Source organism: Cupressus sempervirens, chromosome 2 (genome assembly GCF_028749045.1).
Source record: "Cupressus sempervirens isolate cs-2001-9-10 chromosome 2, ASM2874904v1, whole genome shotgun sequence".
In the NCBI taxonomy this organism is placed as follows: Eukaryota; Viridiplantae; Streptophyta; class Pinopsida; order Cupressales; family Cupressaceae; genus Cupressus; species Cupressus sempervirens.
In genome coordinates, this window is record NC_143119.1 from 566,495,369 (window position 1) to 566,504,628 (window position 9,260).

Genomic DNA, 9,260 nt, shown 5'->3' on the forward strand with positions numbered 1-9,260 from the left:
GGGTGGGGTTTGTAAATTCCGCGAGGGCGGAAAAAACTTCCAAGTCCAAATTTCGAGCGGGTGGGGTTTGTAAATTTTCGTGAGGGCAAAAAAATCTTCCGACTGCAAATTCCAGGTGGGTCCCCGGGTTTTGTAATTTTCGCGAGGGCAGACGACTCATGTACGTGATCCAAAACCGGTCAACTTATTTTTTCGGTTAACGCCCAAAGTTTTGAACTCAAATCGAGTTGGCTACCCCGACTCGAATCGCCTCCGAATTTTTCGCACAACCCATGTCACCGTGCTCGACTTGATTCTAAGTGCCCCGAGTCATGTACGTGGTCCAAAAGAGGTCAACCTTTTTTTTTTGGGGGGGGTTAATGCCCAAAGTTTTCAACTCGAACCGTGTCGGCAACCCCGACACGAATCGCCCCAATTACCCGAACCCCGACTCGAATCGCGTCGAGCCTTAACCGCCTCCATTTTTTTTTTTCGCTCGACTCATGTAATCGCACTCGCCTTGATTCTGAGTGGCCCGAGTCACTTACGTGATCCAAAACTGGGTAACTTTTTCTTTTTTCTTTTTTTTGTCAAGTCCCAAAGTTTTGAACTCGAATAGAGTCGGATGCCCCAACTCGAGTCGTCTCCAAATTTTTTGCACGACTCATGTCACCGTGCTCGACTTGATTCTAAGTGCCCCGAGCCGTGTACATGATCCAAAAGCGGTTAACTTTTTCTTTTTGGTTAACGCCCAAAGTTTTCAACCCGACCCGCCTCGGCAACCTCGACTCGAAGCGCCTCGAGCCTTAATGGCCTCCAATGTTTTTGCACGGCTCATGCCACCGTCGACTTTTCGCTCGAATCATGTCACCCAGGGCACCTCGATGCTACGTGAGGCGAGCCCTGTGCGCGATCCAAAATCGGGTAACGTTTTTTTTTGAACTCCCAAAATTTCATTCTTTTTTGCCTTACGAGGCCTATCATGATCTCTTTTTATAAAGAAAATTCTCAAATCGGATTGTTTCGGCTACCCTACCTCGAATCTGGCTAGCTAGGCGTAACGCCTCGAGTCGGCTCGGCAATACGTGAACTGAAACTTGTGCGTGATCCAAAAGCGGGTAACTTGTTTTTTTTTTTTTTTTTTTTGTAATGCCCAAAATTTAGCGCTTTTCGCTGTACAGGGCCTCCCATGATTTTTTTTGTTTTGTTTTTTTTTTTTTCCCCTCACAGACCCACTCTGGCGACCGAGTCGGGTCGCCCGAGGCTGGGGCGACGGAGATGGGTTGACCTAGTCGGGTGACCCAAGTTGGGTCGACCCAGGCGTGCGATCCTGGCTGGGGACAGCAAGTCGATTCTATAAGTTTGCTTGCCAATTTTGCTAGCCAGGTTGGCTCACCAAGTCATCTAACCATGTGGTCTTTGCCAAATCAAGAATTGACTCTTTAAGTCCACTCACAGCTCGTTGCCCCGCCGAGTTGCTTCTCTAAGCCCACTCACCATGTCAGCTCACCAAGTCGGTTGTTCAAGTACGTTGCCAAGTCAACTCTTTAAGTTCGCTCACCAGGTCAGCCCGCCCAAGTCGCCTCTTTAAGTTCGTTCGCTAGGTCGGCCCGCCCAAGTCGCATCAGCGGGCTAACTCGCCGAGTCACCTCACGAAGTTGACTCTTTAAGTGCGCTCACCAAGTCAGCTCACCAAGTCGACTCACCATCTCGCCTCGATAAGTTGGCTTGCCGAGTTACCCCACCAAGTCGTCGCCTCTTTAAGCCCGCTCACCGTGTCAGCTCGTCAGGTCGGCTCACCAAGTCGACTAATCAAGTAGGCCCACCAAGTCGCCTCAAGGATAGCTCCTCACCATGAGTCGCCTCACCAAGTCGACTCGAGTACGTTGCCAAGTCGACTCTTTAAGTTTGCTCGCCAGGTCGACTCGCCAAGTTAGCTCACCATTTTATCTCAACGAACCAACTCGCCGAGTCGCCTCACCATGTCGGCTCTCTAATACCGCTCGCCAAGTCGCCCCACCAACTCGCCCCGTTAGGCCCACTCTCACCAAGTGGACTCTTTAAGTCTGCTCATAAAGTCGAGCCACCAAGTACTCTCACCAAGTCGACTCTTTAAGTCCTTTCGTCGAGTCACCCCACCAAGTACTCTCACCAAGTCAACTCTTTAGGTCCGTTCATAGAGTCACCCCACCAAGTCGACCCTTCAAGTGGGTTCATCAAGTCACCCCACCAAGTCGACTCTTTAAGTTCATTCATCAAGCCACCCCGCCAGGTCAGCCCACAAATTACTCTCACCGAGTCGACTCTTTAAGTTCGTTCATCAAGTCACCCCGCCAGGTCGGCCCACCAAGTGGACTCTTTAAGTTCATTCATGAAGTCACTCTGCCAAGTCGGCCCACCAGGTCGACTCTTTAAGTTCGTTCATCAAGTCACCCCGCCAGGTCAGCCCACCAACTGCTCTCACCAAGTCGACTCTTTAAGTTTGCTCACCAAGTCACCCCGCCAGGTCGGCCCACCAAGTACTCTCACCAGGTCGACTCTTTAGGTTTGTTCATCAGGTCACCCCACCGAGTACTCTCACCAAGTCGACTCTTTAAGTTCGTTCATCAAGTCGCCCCGCCAGGTCGGCCCACCAAGTACTCTCACCAAGTCCACCCTTTAAGTTCGGTCATCAACTCACCCCGCCAGGTCGGCCCACCACGTACTCTCACAAAGTCGACTCTTTAGGTTCGTTCATCAATTCGCCCCGCCAGCTCGGCCCACCAAGTTCTGTCACCAGGTCGACTCTTTAAGTTCGTTCATCAAGTCACGCCGCCAGTTCGACCCACCAAGTACTCTCACAAAGTCGACTCTCTAAGTTCGTTCATCAAGTCACCCTGCCAGGTCAGCCCACCAAGTACTCTCACCAAGTCACCCCGCTAGCTCGACCCACCAAGTTGACTCTCTAAGTCCGTTCATCAAGTCACCCCGCCAGGTCGGCCCACCAAGTCGAATCTTTAAGTCCGTTCATCAAGTCACGTGACCAGGTCAGCCCACCGAGTACTCTCGCCAAGTCGACTCTTTAAGTTTGTTCATCAAGTCACCCGGCCAGGTCGGCCCACCAAGTCACCAAGTCGACTCTCTAAGTCCGTTCATCAAGTCACCCCGCCAGGTCGGCCCACCAAGTCGAATCTTTAAGTCCGTTCATCAAGTCACCCCACCAAGTACTCTAACCAAGTCGATTCTTTGAGTGCGTTCATCAAGTCACCCGACCAACTACTCTCACCAAGTCGACTCTTTAACTATTTTCATCAAGTCACCCCACCAAGCACTCTCACCACGTCAACTCTTTAGGTCCGTTCATAAAGTCACCCCACCAGGTCGACCCTTCAAGTGCGTTCATCAAGTCACCCCACCAAGTACTCTCACCAATTCGACTCTTTAAGTCTTTTCATCAAGTCACCACACCAAGTACTCTCACCAAGTCAACTCTTTAGGACCGTTCATCAAGTCACCTCGCCAAGTCGACCCTTGAAGTCCGTTCATCAAGTCACCCCACCAAGTCGACTCTTTAAGTCAGTTCACGAAGTCACCCAACCAGGTCGGCCCACCAAGGACTCTCACCAAGTCGACTCTCTAAGTCTGTTCATCAGGTCACCCCACCGAGTACTCTCACCAAGTCAACTCTTTAGGTCCGTTCATCGAGTCACCCCGCAAAGTCGACCCTCTAAGTTCGTTCATCGAGTCACCCCGCCAAGTCGACTCTTTAAGTCCTTTCATCAAGTCACCCCGCCAAGCCGACTCTCTAAGTGCGTTCATCAAGTCACCAGAACAACTACTCTCACCAAGTCGACTCTATAAGTCCGTTCATCAAGTCGGCCCACCAAGTACTCCCACCAAGTCGACTCTTTAAGTCCGTTCATCAGTTCACCCCGCCAAGTACTCTCACCAAGTCAACTCTTTAGGTCCGTTCATCGAGTCACCCCGCCAAGTCGACCCTTTAAGTCCGTTCATCAAGTCGCCCCGCCGAGTTGCTTCTCTAAGCCCACTCACCATGTCAGCTCACCAAGTCGGTTGTTCAAGTACGTTGCCAAGTCAACTCTTTAAGTTCGCTCACCAGGTCAGCCCGCCCAAGTCGCCTCTTTAAGTTCGTTCGCCAGGTCGGCCCGCCCAAGTCGCATCAGCGGGCTAACTCGCCCAGTCACCTCACGAAGTTGACTCTTTAAGTGCGCTCACCAAGTCAGCTCACCAAGTCGACTCACCATCTCGCCTCGATAAGTTGGCTTGCCGAGTTACCCCACCAAGTCATCGCCTCTTTAAGCCCGCTCACCGTGTCAGCTCGTCAGGTCGGCTCACCAAGTCGACTAATCAAGTAGGCCCACCAAGTCGCCTCAAGGATAGCTCCTCACCATGAGTCGCCTCACCAAGTCGACTCGAGTACATTGCCAAGTCGACTCTTTAAGTTCGCTCGCCAGGTCGACTCGCCAAGTCAGCTCACCATGTCATCTCAATGAACCAACTCGCCGAGTCGCCTCACCACGTCGGCTCTCTAATACCGCTCGCCAAGTCGCCCCACCAACTCGCCCCGTTAGGCCCACTCTCACCAAGTGGACTCTTTAAGTCTGCTCATAAAGTTGAGCCACCAAGTACTCTCACCAAGTCGACTCTTTAAGTCCTTTCGTCGAGTCACCCCACCAAGTACTCTCACCAAGTCAACTCTTTAGGTCCGTTCATAGAGTCACCCCACCAAGTTGACCCTTCAAGTGGGTTCATCAAGTCACCCCACCAAGTCGACTCTTTAAGTTCATTCATCAAGCCACCCCGCCAGGTCAGCCCACAAATTACTCTCACCGAGTGGACTCTTTAAGTTCGTTCATCAAGTCACCCCGCCAGGTCGACCCACCAAGTGGACTCTTTAAGTTCGTTCATGAAGTCACTCTGCCAAGTCGGCCCACCAGGTCGACTCTTTAAGTTCGTTCATCAAGTCACCCCGCCAGGTCAGCCCACCAACTGCTCTCACCAAGTCGACTCTTTAAGTTTGCTCACCAAGTCACCCCGCCAGGTCGGCCCACCAAGTACTCTCACCAAGTCGACTCTTTAGGTTTGTTCATCAGGTCACCCCACCGAGTACTCTCACCAAGTCGACTCTTTAAGTTCGTTCATCAAGTCGCCCTGCCAGGTCGGCCCACCAAGTACTCTCACCAAGTCGACCCTTTAAGTTCGGTCATCAACTCACCCGGCCAGGTCGGCCCACCACGTACTCTCACAAAGTCGACTCTTTAGGTTCGTTCATCAATTCGCCCCGCCAGCTCGGCCCACCAAGTTCTGTCACCAGGTCGACTCTTTAAGTTCGTTCATCAAGTCACCCCGCCAGTTCGACCCTCCAAGTACTCTCACAAAGTTGACTCTCTAAGTTTGTTCATCAAGTCACCCTGCCAGGTCATCCCACCAAGTACTCTCACCAAGTCACCCCGCTAGCTCGACCCACCAAGTCGACTCTCTAAGTCCGTTCATCAAGTCACCCCGCCAGGTCGGCCCACCAAGTCAAATCTTTAAGTCCGTTCATCAAGTCACGTGACCAGGTCAGCCCACCGAGTACTCTCGCCAAGTCGACTCTTTAAGTTTGTTCATCAAGTCACCCGGCCAGGTCGGCCCACCAAGTCACCAAGTCGACTCTCTAAGTCCGTTCATCAAGTCACCCCGCCAGGTCGGCCCACCAAGTTGAATCTTTAAGTCCGTTCATCAAGTCACCCCACCAAGTACTCTAACCAAGTCGATTCTTCGAGTGCGTTCATCAAGTCACCCGACCAACTACTCTCACCAAGTCGACTCTTTAACTATGTTCATCAAGTCACCCCACCAAGCACTCTCACCACGTCAACTCTTTAGGTCCGTTCATAAAGTCACCCCACCAGGTCGACCCTTCAAGTGCGTTCATCAAGTCACCCCACCAAGTACTCTCACCAATTCGACTCTTTAAGTCTTTTCATCAAGTCACCACACCAAGTACTCTCACCAAGTCAACTCTTTAGGACCGTTCATCAAGTCACCTCGCCAAGTCGACCCTTGAAGTCCGTTCATCAAGTCACCCCACCAAGTCGACTCTTTAAGTCAGTTCACGAAGTCACCCAACCAGGTCGGCCCACCAAGGACTCTCACCAAGTCGACTCTCTAAGTCTGTTCATCAGGTCACCCCACCGAGTACTCTCACCAAGTCAACTCTTTAGGTCCGTTCATCGAGTCACCCCGCAAAGTCGACCCTCTAAGTTCGTTCATCGAGTCACCCCGCCAAGTCGACTCTTTAAGTCCTTTCATCAAGTCACCCCGCCAAGCCGACTCTCTAAGTGCGTTCATCAAGTCACCAGAACAACTACTCTCACCAAGTCGACTCTATAAGTCCGTTCATCAAGTCGGCCCACCAAGTACTCCCACCAAGTCGACTCTTTAAGTCCGTTCATCAGTTCACCCCGCCAAGTACTCTCACCAAGTCAACTCTTTAGGTCCGTTCATCGAGTCACCCCGCCAAGTCGACCCTTTAAGTCCGTTCATCAAGTCGCCCCGCCGAGTTGCTTCTCTAAGCCCACTCACCATGTCAGCTCACCAAGTCGGTTGTTCAAGTACGTTGCCAAGTCAACTCTTTAAGTTCGCTCACCAGGTCAGCCCGCCCAAGTCGCCTCTTTAAGTTCGTTCGCCAGGTCGGCCCGCCCAAGTCGCATCAGCGGGCTAACTCGCCCAGTCACCTCACGAAGTTGACTCTTTAAGTGCGCTCACCAAGTCAGCTCACCAAGTCGACTCACCATCTCGCCTCGATAAGTTGGCTTGCCGAGTTACCCCACCAAGTCGTCGCCTCTTTAAGCCCGCTCACCGTGTCAGCTCGTTAGGTCAGCTCACCAAGTCGACTAATCAAGTAGGCCCACCAAGTTGCCTCAAGGATAGCTCCTCACCATGAGTCGCCTCACCAAGTCGACTCGAGTACGTTGCCAAGTCGACTCTTTAAGTTCGCTCGCCAGGTCGACTCGCCAAGTCAGCTCACCATGTCATCTCAACGAACCAACTCGCCGAGTCGCCTCACCACGTCGGCTCTCTAATACCGCTCGCCAAGTCGCCCCACCAACTCGCCCCGTTAGGCCCACTCTCACCAAGTGGACTCTTTAAGTCTGCTCATAAAGTCGAGCCACCAAGTACTCTCACCAAGTCGACTCTTTAAGTCCTTTCGTCGAGTCACCCCACCAAGTACTCTCACCAAGTCAACTCTTTAGGTCCGTTCATAGAGTCACCCCACCAAGTCGACCCTTCAAGTGGGTTCATCAAGTCACCCCACCAAGTCGACTCTTTAAGTTCATTCATCAAGCCACCCTGCCAGGTCAGCCCACAAATTACTCTCACCGAGTCGACTCTTTAAGTTCATTCATCAAGTCACCCCGCCAGGTCGGCCCACCAAGTGGACTCTTTAAGTTCGTTCATGAAGTCACTCTGCCAAGTCGGCCCACCAGGTCGACTCTTTAAGTTCGTTCATCAAGTCACCCCGCCAGGTCAGCCCACCAACTGCTCTCACCAAGTCGACTCTTTAAGTTTGCTCACCAAGTCACCCCGCCAGGTCGGCCCACCAAGTACTCTCACCAGGTCGACTCTTTAGGTTTGTTCATCAGGTCACCCCACCGAGTACTCTCACCAAGTCGACTCTTTAAGTTCGTTCATCAAGTCGCTCCGCCAGGTCGGCCCACCAAGTACTCTCACCAAGTCGACCCTTTAAGTTCGGTCATCAACTCACCCCGCTAGGTCGGCCCACCACGTACTCTCACAAAGTTGACTCTTTAGGTTCGTTCATCAATTCGCCCCGCCAGCTCGGCCCACCAAGTTCTCTCACCAGGTCGACTCTTTAAGTTCGTTCATCAAGTCACCCCACCAGTTCGACCCACCAAGTACTCTCACAAAGTCGACTCTCTAAGTTCGTTCATCAAGTCACCCTGCCAGGTCAGCCCACCAAGTACTCTCACCAAGTCACCCCGCTAGCTCGACCCACCAAGTCGACTCTCTAAGTCCGTTCATCAAGTCACCCCGCCAGGTCGGCCCGCCAAGTCGAATCTTTAAGTCCGTTCATCAAGTCACGTGACCAGGTCAGCCCACCGAGTACTCTCACCAAGTCGACTCTTTAAGTTTGTTCATCAAGTCACCCGGCCAGGTCGGCCCACCAAGTCACCAAGTCGACTCTCTAAGTCCGTTCATCAAGTCACCCCGCCAGGTCGGCCCACCAAGTCGAATCTTTAAGTCCGTTCATCAAGTCACCCCACCAAGTACTCTAACCAAGTCGATTCTTCGAGTGCGTTCATCAAGTCACCCGACCAACTACTCTCACCAAGTCGACTCTTTAACTATGTTCATCAAGTCACCCCACCAAGCACTCTCACCACGTCAACTCTTTAGGTCCATTCATAAAGTCACCCCACCAGGTCGACCCTTCAAGTGCATTCATCAAGTCACCCCACCAAGTACTCTCACTAATTCGACTCTTTAAGTCTTTTCATCAAGTCACCACACCAAGTACTCTCACCAAGTCAACTCTTTAGGACCGTTCATCAAGTCACCTCGCCAAGTCGACCCTTGAAGTCCGTTCATCAAGTCACCCCACCAAGTCGACTCTTTAAGTCAGTTCACGAAGTCACCCAACCAGGTCGACCCACCAAGGACTCTCACCAAGTCGACTCTCTAAGTCTGTTCATTAGGTCACCCCACCGAGTACTCTCACCAAGTCAACTCTTTAGGTCCGTTCATCGAGTCACCCCGCAAAGTCGACCCTCTAAGTTCGTTCATCGAGTCACCCCGCCAAGTCGACTCTTTAAGTCCTTTCATCAAGTCACCCCGCCAAGCCGACTCTCTAAGTGCGTTCATCAAGTCACCAGAACAACTACTCTCACCAAGTCGACTCTATAAGTCCGTTCATCAAGTCGGCCCACCAAGTACTCCCACCAAGTCGACTCTTTAAGTCCGTTCATCAGTTCACCCCGCCAAGTACTCTCACCAAGTCAACTCTTTAGGTCCGTTCATCGAGTCACCCCGCCAAGTCGACCCTTTAAGTCCGTTCATCAAGTCGCCCCGCCGAGTTGCTTCTCTAAGCCCACTCACCATGTCAGCTCACCAAGTCGGTTTTTCAAGTACGTTGCCAAGTCAACTCTTTAAGTTCGCTCACCAGGTCAGCCCGCCCAAGTCGCCTCTTTAAGTTCGTTCGCCAGGTCGGCCCGCCCAAGTCGCATCAGCGGGCTAACTCGCCGAGTCACCTCACGAAGTTGACTCTTTAAGTGCGC